Raw genomic sequence first — 21085 nt, forward strand, 5'->3', positions numbered from 1 at the left:
ACCAGGCCTGACATAGTTTTCTCTATGCATCAAGTTTGTCAATTTATGCAGAATCCCATGGTCTCTCATTTCACTGTTGTAAGAAGGATTTTGTGGTATTTGAAAGGCACTATGACTTTTGGCATTACCTACTTTAAAGGGGACTTGGCAATACATATTTTTAGTGATGTCGATTGGGCTGGAGATCCCAATGATCGGCAATCTACAACAGGCTCAGTTGTGTTCTTAGGAAATAACCCTATCTCATGGTCCTCTAAGAAGCAATAGACTGTATCCAGATCTTCCACTGAAGCAGAGTATCGTGCCTTATCTTCTACTGCAGCAGAACTTAATTGGATTCAACAAATCCTTACATTTCTGCATTTTCCGATTTCTGCAACTCCTGTGTTGTTTTGTGACAATTTTTCTGTTATAGCACTGTCTTTCAACCCAGTACAACATCAACGGACTAAACATATTGAAATTAATGTGCATTTTGTTCGTGAGCGAGTTGCCACCAACAAGCTTTTGCTGCAGTTTGTGTCCTTAAAAGAGCAGTTTGCTGATATCTTAACCAAAGGCCTTAGCTCCCCACTGTTTCATATTCATTGTAACAATCTCATGTTAAGATCATCCAAACATGAGATTAGTGTGGCTGAGATACTGCCACTTGTATTCGTATTAGAGAGTTTGTTAGGATCTTTGAGAAGTGTATAAATACTGTTGTATGAGATTACTTAGCTAGGAAGAAAGTCAATATACTGAAAGTTTCTGTTGTTTACTTCTTTCTTTCTCTAGAATCTCTCGACTATCTTCTTTCTCTCACTACATTTTCTGTAGGTTAACAGTAGACCCCTTCTCCTTTGAGATCGGATTGTTGAGCAAATTCTACGAGAACAAATAATTCACTCGACAAAGGTTCACCCTCATTCCATTTTCTAATATGGAGTCATTTAAAAGAGCCACCACATTAGCTCTAGTTGAAGACGTGGGACTTTGGGACTTTGGGATTTTTTGGAAGCCAACCACCTCTTAAGTCTCAAAACGTGGTTTGATCCCACCATCCCCTATTTTTTTATTTTTTTTTGGACCTGTAAAGCACTTGTACACGTTTTTTTGTAAGGTCGATTATTTATTTTCTTTATGAAAATAGATGGTTCAACAGTTGCCCCCTCAAGCATCATGTATAAGAAATTTTCATATGCATGAGCCTTGATAATTTTTATGGGCTTGGACTAATGTATTGCGCCTTTCTTTTGCAGATATGAATCTGCACGGACATTCGTCTGTTAAGCAAGCTTTTGACAGGAGAGAAAGAGCATTTTCTAAGGGCCAAACGTAAGACTGATATCTTCCATTGGACTTTATCAAGCTCGTTGTCCCTATGGAAAGTAGAGTTAGGTGGCGGACGTATGCCAAGTGAATTCCAATTTTTTTGAGTTTTTTCCCCAGATGATGGAGTTATCAAAGCTTGTAGAGTTCAAGCAAAAAGTTTCATGCTTGGTCACTGATGAATGTTAACCACAATGAGCATGGTGATACTGAAAAGAGACACAAAACCCTTATCCCCCTCGAGCTTTTTATCTATGAAGACTTGCATAGCAAACTCCTTTTGCAATTTGATTTCACTATGAATGAGATATATTTACACATTCTTCTAACTAGGCAACAATTTACTTGCAATACTTTTGGTGGAAGGAATATGTTTTTGGTGATTTATGGCTGCATCTAATTTTTGGGTTAGATTGCCTACTACTGTAACATCCCACATCAACCAATGGAGAGGGGGTGATGTGCTTTATATATACATGCCCACCTCCATATAGCACGACGCTTTTTGGGAATTCACTGGCTTCGAGTTCCATGGCAACTTCAAAGTTAAGCGAGTTCGGGCAAGAGCATTCCCAGGATGGGTGATCCACTGGGAAGTTTTCGTGTGAGTTCCCAGAAACAAACCGTGAAAGCGTGGCCGAGGCCCAAAGCGGACAATATCGTGCTACGGCAGAGTTGAAACTGAGATGTGACAACTACCCCATTAAGGAATCAAGTCAAAAGCAGTTCATGCCTTGATTTTTAGGAATTTGGTTTTTACTGCTGCACTTAGCTTTAATGCTAGGCTGCCTACATACCCTTTTGAAGGATTAAGCCATACTTAGTTCAGAGGAAATGATTTTTTCCTTTGCTTGCGTCCTCTATATATGCCTTCCTCTTAGAGTTCTTTAGGCACTATTTAGGCATAAAGCTTCTTCATAAGCTTTCCATTGATGCATGGGTATATGAATTTCCCATTGGCATTAGAGAGCTCATAGGCACATTTTGTGAAGAATTTAGTCCCAATTAGTGTCGAAGTTCATCAATAGTAGCTTACCCCGGTCTTTTATTTCAAGTGCCCCTGGTCGTGTGTTGTGGATAAATTCAATTGATTTGTCAGCATTATTGTTAGCCTTAGCAGCTAGCCATGCAATTAATGCTGCAATTTCGGGCATAGACTCGGCGTCTTCATTTTTGCTCTTCAACCATTTAGAGATGTTGTTCGAGGTAAATACCTTGTAACGAGACTCATGTAGTCTTGCTTAAGTCATTGATTGCTTGATAGTTCCTATACATGGTCGTGGCTTGGCTTGGAGATCGAGGAATGCCCCCTATGATTTTGAGCTAGCATGAAGTCCCATTACTTGACTTGAGATTTTGGAGATGCCATTGTATGTGGGCTTGAACTCTCATTGTTTCATTGTTGACATATTTTTCCGGATCCTTTTTCTTTAACTTAACATGATTTATCACTTTACCCTCAATATATTGTGCTTGCGATTGGGTATTTGAGATGGTATTATCTCTCTTGGCAAGTTGTTTGCACCTTGTGGTATTTTTTTCTTCTTCTTTACAAGAAGCCACCCTCACAAGCTCCGCAGTGATAAACGTGATTGGGTTGAGCCAATCACAATTTTAGTTGTGGTGCAAGCTTTATCATCTGCAAGTGCGTTGGTCTTGATGACTCTGCAATTTTTGGCTTTCACGGCTTTGGTTGATGCAAATGGAGCCTTGCTACAGTTGAGATGCCTTCAGTAGCTTCCATGAGAGCATCTTCACATATTTTCTTCCTAAGAGCTTTTAGGAACTCGATTCTTCGCATTTTTTGGGATCTTTGATGGAATCTTCTTCTACATAGGCTTCACGAATTTGACAGTTGCCTTGCTGGCTTCGACTCCAGGAGTTAGCTTTTGGACATTGAGTGAGATTGGTGCACGTCCAGCCTTGAAATGAGTTGTGAGAAGCTCATGGAAGTTGATAAGCTCATATTTATATATATTTTACATCAAATTCACTTGTCTTTTCTTAGTTAGTTCCTTATATTTTTAAGCTATTTACTTTGTTTTTGTGTTTTGTAGGATTTGTCAAGCAAAGAAAAGAAAAATAGCACAAGAGGGATTTTAAGTAACAATTTCGTCAAAACTGCATGTGCAGGTCAGCTGACTTTGGAAGCAAGTTACGGACAGCTCAGAATGAATTAGAGAATGAGCCTTATATGCTTGGAAAGCTACAGATGTCTATTTTCTGGAGAAATTCACAGATTATTCATATCATTTTTCTAGAAGAAGTTATGGCCTTTTTAACACTGAAAGGTTCCCAAGAGGCTGAGCAGTTTATAACTGACAAGAAAGCATTGAAAGCAATAAATCCAATAAATCTAGCAGCCAAAACTGATGTAGTCAAGAACAAACCAGCTGACACTTATTCAAATATAAAAGGGAATGGAATTAAAGATGAGGATTAAGAGGGAGTAATTGGCATAAAGGCTACCCAAGGAGTTACAATTGTTTTACCATTTCCTCTCACTTATTGTCATCACTAAATGGCTATTAGTGGGTGAGTTAAAATGTCCTCAGTCGATTTCTTTCGGTTCTATTTTCTCAAACTCATGTCTATCTTTTGTTTTAACTTAAGGATTGTGTAACTAAATTTTTAGTAGTTAGGGGCTGTTTTGAAGCCCCGAATATGATTGCAAGTTAGTTATGACATTTTGTTTGAATTACTTTTATGAATGGATGAAAATTGGTTCACTACTTGTCTCATTGATGAATTCTTTATGTGTTTTCTCCGGATGCATACTTAGTAAGCATATCTAGGATTCTAATGCTATGAATATGTGTGTGCCTGCCCTTGTCAAATGAGAACCTACATATGTTCTAGAGTAGTACTTGTTAATTGCGGTTAACATGTGAATCAATTTCTAGGATAAGTAAAACAACACTAGTACTTACGATGCCTTGTGATGACCCAAACTCTTTTCGTTCTTAATGATTTCTACTTGTTAAATCTATGAACACACCATTCTAGATTGCATGCTAGGGATTAAGTTAAGTTGAAAACGCCATTCTCTTAACATATCACATAAGAAAGAGTAATAAGTTGAGTTCTAACATTGAGCCAACTTGAGCATTTTCATCCGGAAATAAAAGGAATTTGAATGAAACATAACATATTTGCATGATTATTTGGTGGTGGATAGCAATACCCCTAACTCGTTTTTCTTAATTTGCGAACTACTTAAAATCTATTTTTGTCCTGTTTTTGTTCGATTTAATTTAAATAGCAAATCAACTCCAAAAATTCCAAAACTTTGTGTGAATATAGCTCTGTGTGTCTAGTGTTTGTATATAAAATTTCGTAGACTTTAGATAAGTGTAAGTTGGTCTAATAATTATTTTTCGGTGGCTGGCCAGTAAGGACAGCAGCCCAATTTTTGTGACATTTTAAGTAGTTAGATAAAACAATCTTTTGCGGGAAAGACCCTTATTTTCATATGCTACAATTGACAAATCTTAATGTTATTAAGGAAAATCAATAGAACATTTGTGTGCTACTTTGTGGTGTGCTTTTAATCTTATCAGAAGTAAATAAGGACTTGTGGTGCTGTCTTGTTTCCTATAAGAAAACATCTAGTGCACATTTCATTTATTCATAATTAGAGATGAAAAGATGAATGGGTCCCACCAAACGTGCCAAAAATTATGTTGAGAAAAAAATTATTACGAGAACAAATAATTCACTCGACACATGTTAACCCTTGTTCATTTTTTTCAAAGCGGAGCCGTTTGGAAGAGGCAACACATTGGCTCTAGTTGAAGGCGTGGGACTTTGAGATTTTCTAGAAGCCAACCACCTCTTTGATCCCACCATACCCCACCCCCACCACCACCCCCCCCCCCCCAACCCACCCACCTTTTTTTTTGACCCGTAAAACACTTCTACACTTTTTTCTTTGATCCCACCATCCCATCCCCCTCCCCCCCTAAAAAAACTTTTTTTTTTTTTGTTTTTTTTGTTAAGGTCCATTATTTATTTTCTTTGTGAAAATATATGGTTCAACACGGTCCATGGGTGATCACTGACTTTTCTAAGGTCAAACCATAGATGATCACTAATTCTTCTTTGGCTTTTCCTCTTCTCCCTCTCTCATTGGTCAAAGGTGGAATAGTTGTTGCAATATCTTATTTCTCCAGACTCAATCACGGACCTTCCTCAGCTAAGTTGTTTTTTACTGCATAAGTTGGTGTGGAAAACTCCACTTCCAACTTCCTTTGTAAAGCCCTAGTAATTGAACACAACCTACTAACCTCTCCTCAAGTTTCCACAGAAATCTTTTTCATGCTCCTTAGCACTTGGATCATGGTAGACTGCAAATCTTCATTTGTCACTCTATTGCCCTATCCTTCTGATTGAATTGGGTTCCCTGCCATCTCAGGACTCTATGAGGAGGTTGGCTCTTCCTGTTGGTCTGCTATCTGAACCCCCCTTGTGAAGGTAAGGTAATGCTTTGTATCTTCTTCTAGAATCTCTATTCCTTTTGCTTCTTGACATGCAACATGATTAGTCCCACCAGGCGTGCCAAAATTATGTTCGGCTGGATATGTGCCTCGCATAACTCCTCCTGCATGAATGGTGGACTCTGGTGTTAAATTTGAAAGGTGCCTTAGTGAAGCCTTTGTTAGGATCTTAGGCTCTCTTACAAAGTTAATAGAATGTCGGGTGTGCCATCATTGGTCAAGGCCAACAGATTGTAAGTTGTTTTGTGTGTAAGTGGATCAATTACTTGCACCATAAGTTACCTAAACCTCTTTAACCAAAAGATTGTTTACAGAGGGGTTAAGTCTATAATAAGTTCTTTTCTTTGCCTTGAAGCCAAGGACTTTTAGTTTGTGCTAAATGCTAAGTTGATATGAATTAACATCACCAATGTGAACTAATTCATCATGGTTAGTTAAAAAGAAATAAAACAAAAGTAAAGACAAGCAAATACTAAGTCGTTATTCAGAATGAAAAGCTGGTAATAATCCATAAAAAATGAAGGGAAATGACAATACAATGTATGTAAAAGTGATAATTGATACGATAGGCAACAAATATAAGGGTTTAAACAAAGTTTCAACTTCTTTGGCCAAGGTTAGTTGCATGTCAGACACACTTCTCCTAGGTACAAATTACAAGCTTGGTGAAGAGAGAACAAAGAAAATAATAACAATAGAATCGATACCACAAATGGAATGTAGCAGACCTAAAGACTATAAAGGTGGTGCCTGGACTACAAAAGGAATGTAAGGAAAGTGACAAAGCCTTTAAGGGTGTTTCTAAGAGTTGAATGAGTGTCATTTCTCGTTCTTCCGCAGCTTTTATAGAGCTTTCTTCATGGAGAGTTAAGCTTTTCTAGTTCTAGTACATCCCCTATTTGCCAAGTGGCTGATGTGATTGTTGGCGAGAGCCGAGTTCCCACTTGAACAGCCTTCTTTGATCCCTTTGAATTTACGAGTTTTTGTCATCAAAAAGTACTTTTCCTGCAAAAACCTCCTGCAAAATTCCCTCATACTCTGATTATGAGTAGGTTTACTGCCCACAGCTTCCATGTAACAATTCCCCTTCCCCCTTAGTGTAGATAATATCGTTTGTTTAAAAAAAAAAAAAAAAACAGATCATTTGACAACTAATTTAATCACATTATTATCCGTGTGGAAAAGACTTTTTTTATAACCGGTATTACATGCCTCTTAAGATGTTTTGAACGTGTTTTAAAGTAGAGAAATTGAATCACATTATTACTATCTTATTGTGAGTTATTAATTTAAAAAAAAAAGCACAAAAAAACTAATTAAAATGACGAAGGCATTTTTTGAACCACAACATATTACGAGCGACTCATACATTTTAAATGTATTTATATACGTAAATTGACAAAAGGAAAGTCAAATATTTGAAGTAAATGAATAATCTTATATCATGCTAGAAGAAACCCTTCATAGACCAATTAAAACAGGTGAATTCACATAATAAAATCGATCTCTATAGAATTTACATTAAGAATAGAGAAAATACTATTTAATAAACAATTGATTGAATCACATTATTGCTAGCCCATTTTGAGGTTAAGCCCACTCTCCTCCCCCTTAGTGTAGATAATATCATTTGTTAAAAATAAAATAAAAATCATAAAATAAAAATCATTTGACAACTAATTTAATCACATTATTATCCGCGTGTGAAAGACCTTTTATTTTGTAAGTTAAGATGTTTTGAACATGTTTAAAAATGGAGAAAATAATATGTAATAAACAACTGATTGAATTACATTATTGCTAGTTTATTGTGAGGCTCAGCCCACACCTCCCCTTTAGTGTAGATAATATCGTTTGTTAAAAGAAAAAAAAAATAATCATTTGACAACTGATTTAATGTAATTTAATCACATTATTATCCGCTTGTGAAAGAATTTTTTTTTATAACTAGCATTACACGTCTCTCAAAATGTTTTGAACATGTTTAAAAATTGAGAAAATAATATTTAATAAACAACTTATTGAATCATAGCCTATTGTTGTTTTGAACACAATATTCATGAATTTCCTTTTTTTTTATTATATTTTTCTCTTCCCTTCATGTGGGCACCATCAACTTTCACTGATCCTTCTATTTTTTTTTATTCTTTTCTCTCTTCCTACTTATATTTATATTATATTTTATGATAATCAAATTACTAAATTACCCCTGCATTATTTGATATATTATATTGAGCTGTTTTTGGATTTTTTTTTTGGTTAAGCGGCAATTTTGTCCTCATATTTTTGTCGAAGTCGTTCATTGCTCTATTCGCTTTATATGTAATTGATTAAGCAACAAATCGGCACTGTTCATTGCTATATTCGCTTTATATGTAATAGATGAAGCAACCAGTAACTCTTAGATTTTGGGCCGCCACGCAGGTTCACTGTTCATTTTCGTTCCAAACTAGTAGTAGCCAGGGTTTCATATGTTTTCGACCAAAACAAAAGGTAGGGTTTCATGTATGGTGAAGTATAAGCAGTACATAAATAAAAAATAATTAATCCAAGTAGATTAATTATACTTATACTCGTCACTTGTTTTGAGGCGAATAGATGGATAGTGAAGTAATCGATCCGAGCAAGTAGGAAAACACCAGAAAAATTAACAATAATCTGAGCAGATATATACAACCCGAATGAAACAAAGAGATAATGAGGTGGACAGAGACACTTGGTCCTCCTTATATTCTTACGTAAACCTCCACTAATTAATAGTTCTTGCTAATGTTAATCAATTAATTAACTATAGCTAAGGTGGTCTGAACTTTCAAGTGAAGCTTAGGGGTGAGATGCGGCACATAGTGCAGTTTCTGAACATGTCATTTGGGATTGACGAAGAGGTGTGAAAGCAAAGGATTCAAGATGTTTTGGAAGCTGGCTCATGTTTTCAAACCTTTGTGATTGGATGAAGAAACTGATAGCTTTAAAATATTTAAGTTCCAAATTGCACATTATATTCGTTTGTGGAATTAGTGTTGAATATATCTATATGAAAATGATGAGGAATAATATTATTTCCTTCTATGGTAGGAGATCGAAGAAGAAATAATGCTTTTCAATGATAATTGTATTTCATCTTAAAACAGGTATATATACAACCCTATACAAATATGGGAAAGAATAAGGGAAGAATAATTACATCCTAAACTAGGAAACTTAATATAGTAGGAATCCCATAATTACAGGAATCCTAATACAAGTCAACACTCCCCCTCAAGTTGGTGCATAGATGTTGCACATGCCCAACTTGTCTAGAAACCTGGAGAACTTGTCACTAGAAACCGCATTCGTGAGAATATCTGCGACTTGGTCGTCCGTTCCTATGGGAGGAACTTCAATTACTTTACTATCCAGCTTCTCTTTAACAAAGAACCGGTCAACCTCTACATGCTTAGTCCTATCATGTTGCACGGGATTATGAGCAATATCACGAGCAGCTTTATTGTCACAAAACAACTTCATCGGCTGATCATGTTTGACCCCCAAATCTTGTAACAGAAACCGAAGCCACAATAGTTCACAAATACCGAGTGCCATGCCTCTAAATTCGGATTCTGCACTTAACCTTGAGACAACATTCTGCTTCTTGCTCCGCCACGTTACTAGATTTCCCCCAACGAAGGTGAAATACCCGGACGTTGAGCGCCTATCATCCGTTGATCCTGCCCAATCAGCATCAGTATAACACTCAATGTTGAAATGCCCAATTTTTCGAAATAAAATTCCTTTACCAGGGCTCCCTTTCAAGTAACTCAATATTCTCATAACTGCACTCATGTGTTGTTCTCCTGGATTGTGCATATATTGACTAATAACACTTAAGGCATGAGCAAGATCCGGCCTAGTGTGGGCCAAGTACATTAATCTTCCTACCAACCTTTGATACCTCCCTTTATCAACCGGTACTTGGTTCTGATCGATACCCAACTTCACTCCTTCGGCCAAAGGAGTAGACACCGGCTTGCACGCCGTCATACCGGTTTCTTCCAACAAGTCAAGAACATACTTCCTTTGTGATAGAAATATCCCGGACTTGCATCTCGATACTTCAATCCCAAGGAAATATTTCAAAGAACCAAGATCTTTCATCTCAAATTCTGTGGACAAATAATTCTTCAAGGCTGCTTGCTCAACCAGATCGTTACCAGTAACCACCATATCATCCACATATACAATGAGAACTGTAACCTTTCCGTTCTGGCGTTTCAGGAATAACATGTGATCCCAATTACTTTGCCTATACCCAAATGCCCTCATAGACTTGGTAAACCTACCAAACCAAGCTCTTGGAGATTGCTTTAACCCATACAAAGATTTCTTGAGCCTACATACCTTCCGTTTCCGTATGTCCGAATCATTGCACCCTGATGGAAGGTCCATGTAAATCTCCTCAGTTAGATCTCCATGGAGGAATGCATTTTTTACATCGAACTGTTGCAGAGGCCAACCCAGATTTGCTGCTACGGACAGTAGAACACGAACTGTATTGATCTTTGCCACTGGTGCGAACGTATCAGTGTAGTCGATGCCATATTTCTGTGTATACCCCTTTGCCACCAATCGTGCTTTAAAGCGATCTACCGTTCCATCGGCTTTGTATTTCACTGTATAAACCCATTTACATCCTACAGATTTCTTTCCAGCTGGCAAGTCAGTTATTTCCCAGGTAGCATTCTTCTTCAATGACCTCAATTCCTCGTTCATTGCATCTTTCCAGCGAGAATCTGCTAAAGCCTCCTGCACACTGTTAGGAATAGATACAGTAGATAATTGATATACAAATGACTTATTTGATTCTGACAGGTGACAGGTAGACACATAGTTGTTTAATGGGTATCTGACCTTTGAATCTGAATTTAGTTCACTCAAGGAATACTTGTGTTTACACTTAGGATCTGCCTCATAAGTGGGTTTGGGGATACCTCGGTTAACACGCTCTGGAAGGCGACGAAATTGAGGTGCATCCGGTGTAGGAGACGATTGGTTATGAGAATTAATAGAAGACGAGTTTGTGCCTTGACCTGATATGACACCTGAAGAAGAATCTTGTGAAAAACACTGCTCGGTCCCATTGCCAAACACGGGCTGCTGCTTACTTTCAAGACCAAAATTTGTGGGACCCGTGGGCTCAATCTCAAACCCAGAACCTGTGGAACCCGTGAGTTGGTCCACCTCCTGAATTAATTCCCGCTGTTCAGTGGGCTGCTCACCAAACATGGGCTGATCACCAACCATGGGCTGCTGCCCTTCAATTGCCGTGGGCTCCAACTGTGCAGACTGCGAGGGCTGCTCTTCGCACAGCTCATTTCTCGTCACGGGAAAATAATCAAAGGTCAGAACATCACCCTCTCGAGTCAGAACTTCACTCTCTCGGTACTCCCCCTGAAGTGAGGACGTGGAGGAACGAAAAAACATCTCATCCTCGTGAAAACTCACATCCTGAGTAATGAACATTTTTTTACTCGAAGGATGATAACAACGATACCCTTTCTGGGTAGTAGCATACCCCAAAAAAACACAACGAAGAGCTCTAGGTTCCAGTTTAGTCTTCCGGTGAGGTGGATGGAGGTGAACAAACGCAACACACCCAATGACCCGTGGGGGAAGATTGGGAGTTGGAGGGCTGCTAGTCTGAGATGTGAGGGCCTGAAATGGCGTATGGAAGGTGAGAGTCCGAGATGGAAGACGATTAATAAGGTAAGCGGCGGACGTAAGTGCCTTTCCCCAATAATGGAGGGGCAGATGGGCCGAAATGAGGGAGGCACGAACCATTTCTAACAAGTGTCGATTTTTCCTCTCTGCAACACCATTTTGTTGAGGAGTATATGGGCACGTAGTCTGATGAACAATGCCATGCAACTCTAAGAATGAATGAAGTTCCATATTAACATATTCTCCCCCATTGTCACTACGAAGAACCTGGATATGCCTGTTGTATTGTACAGCAACCATTTTGTGGAACCGTTGAAAGGCCAAACTAACTTCACTCTTCGACTTTAACAGAATAACCCAAGTCATTCAGGTACAATCATCAATAAAAGTAACAAACCAATGAACACCACCAAGAGTAGCTACTTTTGACGGTCCCCATACATCAGAATGCACAATCATAAAAGGAATGGTACTTTTATTTAAACTGGGGGGAAAAGAGGTTCGATGGCTCTTAGCCAGTTCACAAACATCACACTTAAACTGAGAAACATCATTCTTGACAAATAAACTAGGAAATAACTTCTGTAGATAACCAAAGGAAGCATGCCCAAGGCGCCGGTGCCACATCCAGATGTCTGACACTTTATTAGTAACTCCTCGAGGATCATCAACGGAAAGAGCTTGAGTCAGCAAGCTAGAACTACTGGTGGTCAACTCCAAGTAGTAAAGTTTCCCTCTTCTAATACCATAACCAATCGTCTTCCGCGTCCGGATGTCCTTAAAAACACAAAAATAGGGCCAAAAAATAACCAAACAATGTAAGGCAAGGGTTATTTGAGCAACGGACAACAAATTATAATTTAGAGAGGGAACCACAAGAACAGTATCCAGTTTCATGGTATCGGAAAGGGAAACAGTGCCCTCCCCAATAACAGGGACGGCATTACCATTAGCAACATTGACCTCGGTGTGTGGGGATGTGTTTAGTGATGGAACCTGTCTAGAATCACAAGTCATATGTTCAGTAGCTCCGGAATCAATTATCCATGTATTATTCATAACAGAAGTAGAAGTACTTAGGGCCTTACCATCACTTCCTGCCGCAGCTATCATGGCAGAGGCCTTGTCTGCTATCTGATCCGAATCATTCTTAGTTTCGGCAATGGAGGCGCGAGATTGGTTGCACCGAGGATCACGGGTCTTATCCCAATTCTCGGGATATCCAATCAGCTCAAAACAACGACTCTTGGAGTGTCCCGTCAGGCCACAGTGTGGGCACTTACCTTGTGGACGATCCCGGCTTGTCTGGCTAGGCCGAGATGATCCAGGCCGGTGTTGTACCCCTTCGCGGTTCGACCCAAGAGATGAGCCACGGGCCCTTGCTGCCATGGCAGCGGGCTCCCCCTTTTCAACCTCTGGCTTCATTGCTTCCTTTCGATCGGCTTCTCGACGAACATATGCATAAGAAGCCTGCAGGCCAAGTGGGGGATCCTTCCGCAGCACTTCTCCACGCACCTGATCAAAAACATCATCGAGACCACCAAGAAACACATAGACCTGTTGTCTCTCAGTGGATTTCTGAAACACTTTGATGTCATTCTCACACTCCATGGATACTTTGTTAAAGTGATCCAACTCTTGGAATATCTCATTGAGCTCCCCAAAATAGGTAGCTAAGGACCGGCCATGCTGACGAAGACGGGATGCCTTCTGATTCAACAAATAAATTCTAGCCTCGTCATTCTCATCAAAGTAGGCTGCCTTCAAGGAGTCCCAAATCTCCTTCGATGTAGACAACCGAATGTACCGTTTCATAATTTCAGGCTTCATTGAAGACAAAAGCCAACTTTTAATTTTTTTGATCTTCAGAAAACCAATCATCATATTTAGGATCGTCTTCGCTAGGTGCCTTGATAGACCCACGAAGATATCCCATCTTCTTCCTTCCAGCAATATGAATTTGAATGAGAGGAGCCCATAAATCATAGTTCCTTTCATCCAAAACCATACCAATATTAAAGCTTGAATTCTCTGACTGCACCATAATTGGAGCAGCCACTGAAACAATCTGAGACCCAGCCCCCTTTTCTTCAGCCATATGTCCACTCCGGTGTTGACTGACACAAGACTCGGCAGAAAACCAAACAGCAGCAGGGAAGAGATCTAGAACACGTGGGACGAAGCAACAGGGCAGTAACCACCAATCTGGGGCTCGCTGCAATGGGTCAGAGAATGGGCAGCAACAACCCTAGGGTTGCTCGCTGCAATGGATCAGGTATACGGCAGAGAAAAAAGAAAAAAAAAAATAATTAGGGTTCAGTGTTTCTTTCTAATCTGGCTCTTGATACCAAGAAGAAATAATGCTTTTCAATGATAATTGTATTTCATCTTAAAACAGGTATATATACAACCCTATACAAATATGGGAAAGAATAAGGGAAGAATAATTACATCCTAAACTAGGAAACTTAATATAGTAGGAATCCCATAATTACAGGAATCCTAATACAAGTCAACAATCGATACCTAATACAATAAACCACTGTTATTATTCTTCAGTTCTGAATTTCTGGTGATTGATCATTTGCATAGGCTCCTAAGAGCCACCTGCTTTCGTCCATTTGGTTTTGGGAGACAATCACTAAGGATCTCTTGTTATGCCACTCATATCAAGTGCAGCACATGTCTCCACCCACATTGCTAAAGAAAGTTGGGTTCCATCATAAAACCAATTGGTAATACAGAGAATAACTCAACATAAGCCCTTGCAAGGTTTCTCATTTCACTAATATAGGACTTTTTTTCCTTCAAATCCTCACACGCCCCCTCACCTACGTGTGATGAATTTTTAAGCCAAATACGTGGACAACACGAATTAGGCGACGTGGAGCATGTGTGGCCATTGAACTTCATACATTATCAATCTCTAATACGGTAATATCATGGTTCCACCATAAACCAATTAGCAATACCTCGGGAGAGTAGCCCAACCTTTATAAGCTCTTGCAGTGTTTCTCTTTTAACTGATGTGAGTTTTTTCCCTTTCACATCCTCAAAATTGCTCATAGTCTATGTCCAACTTCATCTCTTTTCCATCGCACGAAAAATTATTGTATGTGCCGATCATATTTATCATGTTTTGCGTAACATGTACTAGGATACCTGTCCTCTGCATGTTGTTAAAGAACAATTATATATAATCGGCGCTTACAATAATTACACATCTACAACCTATAAATATGCATGGTCGTAGCTCAAAATTTAGAAGGATAACAAGTATTTGCAGGTCTCTTAATACATCAAGCTTCAAAGCACTGGTTGTTCTCTCCCCCTCAAGGGCTTCCGACTTTTACCATCTCAACATCTCTACGAGACCAAGTGAGACATGGCCGGAGGCCATTGTCGGGGTATGGAACAAGACGTGCCTTGCTTCCATATATGGTTCGTTGTTGCTTGATCCGAATGTGGAGCTCACGAGATCTTCCATGCACTTGACAATAGTTTATCAAACTCTTTGCGGAGAGTGAACAACATTTCCTTCTTTTGTGTAAGAGCTTCTCTGTTCTCACTATCCAATAATTATACTTTTTCAGTCACTGCCCTTTAAAGTCTTTCATATTTTTACCAAAGATTTCTTAAGTTGTAAGCATGTTTCCTTAAGATGGATAGAAAATGGTAAAAAAAAATATAATAGAGAACTTGAGATGTATATAGGACCTTAGGCTCCCATTTGGTTGGCTGGATGAGATAGGTTGTGATCAATTAAAATGAACTTGAGTCCCATCAGCTATTTGGTGTGTCAAAATTTAAGAGGAACATGATTGGTATGATGGGTTATGAATCTACAATAGAGTGGGTTGTCTAACGAATCTTGTTTTACAAACCCTTACCAATCCAATCATATTTCTAAGGTCCAATCCCGTTCAATTGACCAAACAGGTTCATACCAAATGTTCTTTGCTGCATCAACTCTTTAAAACATCTGCACTGCATTTTCAGCATTGATGACATGCATGCTGAAGTAACTAATACTATTAGAAAAGTTACCAATTAAGTAACGGCCGACCGCACCTAATGGCTAATTGCGGGAATTTTGGAAGGTAATAGTACTAAATTGGTGAAATTAAAAATACGGGTACAACAGTAGCGGAGTCGATATGGAGCAATGGCGGCTACTGACCCCAATAGAGTTTATCCCGACTTTGAAATTTTATTTGACCCTATGCCAGTTAAGGCAAATGAAATAAAGATACCTTTAATTAATATTTATTTTAATTGACACAAACCAAATAGGTGTGTGACGTGCAGTTTTCAAATAATCGTTGTATCCAAATCATGTTCGGTTTTGTAAACTATAAGACAGTTTTTTTTTTTTTTTTTTTTTTAAACAATAGTATTTACCGTAAGGGAGTGGACTAAGCCTCACAATGGGTCTGCCAAAATAATGTGGTTCAACTTCACTTTTGGCGAGAATCGAATTTAAGACCTCTCACTTACAAGTGAATAGAAATAACATTATACCGCAGTACTAAGTGGCTCTACAAGATATTTGTTAATTAAACAAAATGCTCCACTTAATACGATAGATATTGTTTCCTAAGCATGGTTGACTCCTCACAAATTCTCCAACAATTGAGAAAAACTAGAGCGATAGAGGACAATTTGTTCAAACGGTGGTGCACAATTTGGCACAATTTGATTTTTGCTGCTGTATTTCTCCAACCTAGCTATTTTGTCTTTATTTCCGCATTACATTTCTCTAGCACACCAATCGGATGTAGTTGATAATCTTTTAGGGCTTGAAATTAAGTACTTTGAGAGTAAGTGTTTGACGTGAAAAAGGAGAGAGAGGGAGGCCGAACACAAGAATGTTTTCATTGATACCATATTTATGATTTGATATAATTAGATGGATTTCATTGATAGGGTTAATACTTTTTATATATACAATGTGACATCGGGCAACAAAGCCTTCGAGCACAAGTAAAGGAATTGCGTATATATATGTGGGAGAATATAAAAAGCTCGTCGGAACTTGCGAAAAGAGTATATAGTTGAAACACAATTTCTTCATTTCTCTTGCTTTCTTGTTTACAATCTTTCTGTTATAAGTTCTTCCATGTGATTTCGTGGGATAGCCTTTGTGAGATATGAGAGATCGACGAGTTTGCTTCTTTCTGAAATTTGGTTTTTCTTTTAACTTATCGGAGCCGTGATTTTAGCCATAGCTTATCCGAGCTATAGGTCGTCATCATTGGAGACCCATTTTAGCACAAATGATATGTATCTCACTAGACGTTATTTTATTAATGATTAAGTATTGTAAATGAGAAGGTTAGAATTCATTGTTATACAATAAGCAATTAATGGACGCTCCACAGTCGTTGACTCTTGATTTTCGATAATATGATGATACAACAGTAATTAACTACTAAAACCAAAGAGAAATGCTAATTAGGAGACTAAACATGGACAATGATATCCCATGTTCAAGAAACAGAACTAAACATGGACAATGATATCCCATGTTCAAGAAACAGAACTAAACATGAACAATGATATCCCATGTTCAAATAGTTGATACATTTAAACTCCTATAAAAAGAAAATAATAATAATAATAATAATAATAAATAAATAAATAAAAATAAATAAAAATAAAAAAGGGTAAGAGGAAAGCACTGCCAAGCCTCAAAAGGCACAAAAGGATGGCCCCAAGCCATCCAGTTAAAAAAAAAAAAAAAAACCTACTTAAAAGGGGCCAAGGAAGCCCATCTCTTGAAAGAACAAGAACCAACGCCCATCTGTGGGTTCTCACCCTCGCTGCAGCCGCATGAGCTGCTCTATTTGTCTGCCGTGACACCCAGCGCATCTGACAGCATTGCGAAACGACCAAAGCCTCCAAGAGAAAATTTTCCACATAACACTAACACTCTTTTTTGTTATGCAGTCCACGATTCCTTTAGAGTCACTCTCTTAAAAGTACAATTCTCGATAAATTTTTTACCACATCATGTTTTTGGCATAATATTTTATAATATTGACATGAAAATTAATGTTAAATTATGAGATGACAGAGTCTATGAAAAGTCACACTTTAAGAGTCTCCTTAGCATTTCTCAAAACCAAATGGAAAATAATCAAATTAATTGGTTTCATTAAATAATTTAGGTTTTGACGAAAAAAAAAAAAAAAAAGATTTAGGTTATTGTAGAAACTATAATTTTGGAGAATCGTATAACTCGTATACCTTGGAGATGTTCATGCATGTATGACAAGAAAAGTTAACCAATGTTAGTGATTATTGCCAACTTTTCTTGTAGTGATGTGTGTGATTGGGCGTTGTTAAACGCTTGAAATCAATCTTAATTATGTCAATTTTTTTTTTTGTTAAATAAAGAGTAATATCAACGGGGCAAAGCCCAAAGAGACCATGAAACATAAAGCAGGCACAGAGAAACTCTCAAAGCACCCACAAACGAAAGGGAAAAGAATCCCAAAACAAAGCCTAAACCACGTAGGGAAAGATGACAAGAAGGCCTAGAGCCTAAGGAACAACATTTTTTTTGTTATGGAGGACCATCATGTTAAAGGTGGAGAGCGTAACATGCAAAGTACATAGCCGATACCGGATCATATTAGTGATCGACTGAAGAATAGCAGCAGGGGGTTTTTCTACAATTGTTGAACATGCAGTTATTCCTTTCACACCATATGTAATAGACAGTGATTGCAAGAGAGAGCTTTCTAACCACCACGGGAAGGGATTTTCCACGCCAATGGGCTGCCACATAGTCCACATAAAAAGGCCATGGAGGATGAAACCAAGGAACCCCACACCTCATCAACACATGCTACCATAGACCTTCAGTAAAGGGGCATTCAATGAAGAGGTATGAATGAGATTCCAAGTCAAAATCTCATAGCACACCGTTGAGATTGGCACGAGAAGAAAATTGACCAATGCGGTTAAGCGTAGTTAGCTTATTCTTGACGGCTGACTATAACACAAAATTCACACACGGAATACAAGCATTATGCCACACCAAGTGATCCCAAGGAATTTTCAGAGCCACACAACGAATGCAATTCCACATAGAAGCCGAAGAGAAAATACCGTTGTTGCTAGGAAACCAAAATGAGAAATCCAAACTCTGCAAATGCAATTCCACAGAGAAGCCGAAGAGAAAACACCTTGTTGCTAGGAAACCAAAATGACGAATCCAAACTCTGAGAAGAAGGCACGATACTATAGGAATTTGATTGAATGAAACGATATATACTTGAGACGTAGATGAACTCTAAAAACTCCAAAAACATTGTTCATCACATAAACACACTATTCGTGCGAACATTACCATTCACATCTAGAATTCGCCGATCTGAATTGCTCTTATAGTCCTACGTCATATTGGGTAAATGGTTGTACATGGTACAACTACGAGTTGAAACTAGTATGCACAGATGGAGCAACCCGAGATGGTCAAAGGGCATAGGCCAAAACATGGCTCTTTTTAACACAAAATTCATCTTCAATGGAGGGCTAGGCCAAAAAAAAATTGGAACCCACCGGGCCAAAATCCAGGCATATGGCCAGTGGGCTGGGCATTCTTAGCCAACCAACCCGAAATGTTGGGCCTAGCTGTCAGCAACCCATTTGCTAGCTGACATCAGCTAGCCATTGGATTTGATTTTTTTTTTTTTTAGATGAATTTAAAAAAAAAAAAAAAAAAATTCTAGTTTGTTTCTTATAAATATATAAGTCATTTCTACTCTATTTCTCACATCATTTTCACCATTCCACACTATTTTACCTTATTTTATTTCAATTCTTCACAGTCTTTAAACTCTTATCCGAAAAATTAATTAATTATTTTTTTGAAGCCAAACAAACAGAGCATTCCGAAAAATTATTAAAATTACATAAAGATAAGAAATATGAAGAGTTATTCATTTAGAAATATGGCAGTTTAATTCAATTAACCAATAAAATTAAAGAACAAACTTAAAATTAATAAATTATTAAGGGGACTAAAAAATAACCTCATTCAGTTGGAGATGGTATATGAATATAGACTGACATTGTTCACTAAAAAATAATTTCTTGCAGAGCAATCTGGACGGAGGCTAAACATATCTCTTTTGGTTGGAGATGGCCTAATGATTCATCTTTCAAGCATCGTAAAGTACGATCTGAATAAAACAAAAAAGATAATCTAACTAAGTAGATTATGCTTGTACTCGTCACCCTGTTTGAGGAGAATAGATGGATCCGGTGAAGTAATCGATTGAAGCAGGTAGGGAAACACCAAAAAGAAATAATAAAAATCTAAGCAGATAATACAATCCGAATGAAACAAAGAGATAATGAGGTCGATAGATACAATTGGCCCTTTTATTCTTATGTAAACCTCCACTGATGGTTCATGTTCTTGTTAACCAATTAATTATAGTTAAGCTGGTCTGAACTTTCAAGTGAAGCTTAGGGGTGAGATGCGGCAAACAGTGCAGGGTAATGCTAAAAAGATCAAGTTTTTAAAATTAAATAATGTTATTGTAGATGATTATATTATTAATTAAGTATCAGTTAACATGCTTATCTTTTATTAGTGACACGTCATTTGGGTTGCATTTTAGTTTAAAAATTTGATCTCCTTAGTATTATCTGCAAAGATATAATTAGCTAGGTTGAAGAATGTATACATGTGAGCAAAGAATCCAAGAAGATGTGGAAGCCGGCCCATGAGATGACAAGTGATGCTAGGATCCCTTGCTCATGCTGGGTAAAAATGCACCCTCAAATCAAATTAATTGGTCCTATAACTGTAGTTTATGCTCAACATATCTTTATAGCGGATGCAACTATATGGGGTGGTTTTATCACATACTGTCGAATCCGTAAAAACCTGAGGTTTGCAGAGATTGCAGCAAAGAATCACTTTGAGTTGGAACCTCATAATCCAGCCAGTTACGTCTTGATGATGAACTTATATTCGATGTCAAACAGATGGAAGGATGTGGAGCGTCTCAAAGATTCGATGAAGAACGCCGGCCTGAAGAATGGGCCTGTATTGAGCTGGATACAAATTGATCAGACAATTCATATGTTTTCTGCACAAGGGAAAACCTCATACCGATGAAGGATAGGTATATTTTGAATTGTATCATCTGGTTCATGAGATGAAGAAATTAGGGTATGAGGTGGAAAAGAAGAATACGAAAAGTGGCACGGAGAAGTTGGCCATTGCTTACGGACTGATGAATACGAAAAGTGGAGAAACCATCAGGGTGATCAAGAACACACGAGTTTGTTACGATTACCATACAGCAGCAAAATACATCTAGTTAGTGCGTAAACGCGAGATTTTACTTGAGGACGGTGTTCGGTTTCACCATTTCAGGGAAAGCGAGTGTACCTGCAATGACTGCTGGTAAGGAGGGAGGGCTACAAAATGCTTCAACCGGCTCAGACGGAGCTAAGATCAAGGCAAATGGGGTGAGAACTTCACCCCAATTGGTCAAGTTTTCGGTGAATGCTTCTTGTAATGCACAGAGGTTTGGAGGACTGCTAAGGCCAGTCTT

The 21085-nt window shown here is 38.2% G+C and overlaps 1 pseudogene; it reads right to left on the bottom strand.

Moving 5' to 3' along the window:
* Positions 1–12243: 12243 nt before the first annotated feature.
* On the bottom strand, positions 12244–13602 carry LOC137740491 (uncharacterized; annotated as a pseudogene).
* Positions 13603–21085: the final 7483 nt, after the last annotated feature.

Source organism: Pyrus communis, chromosome 7 (genome assembly GCF_041283825.1).
Source record: "Pyrus communis isolate YQ-2024b chromosome 7, ASM4128382v1, whole genome shotgun sequence".
In the NCBI taxonomy this organism is placed as follows: domain Eukaryota; kingdom Viridiplantae; phylum Streptophyta; class Magnoliopsida; order Rosales; family Rosaceae; genus Pyrus; species Pyrus communis.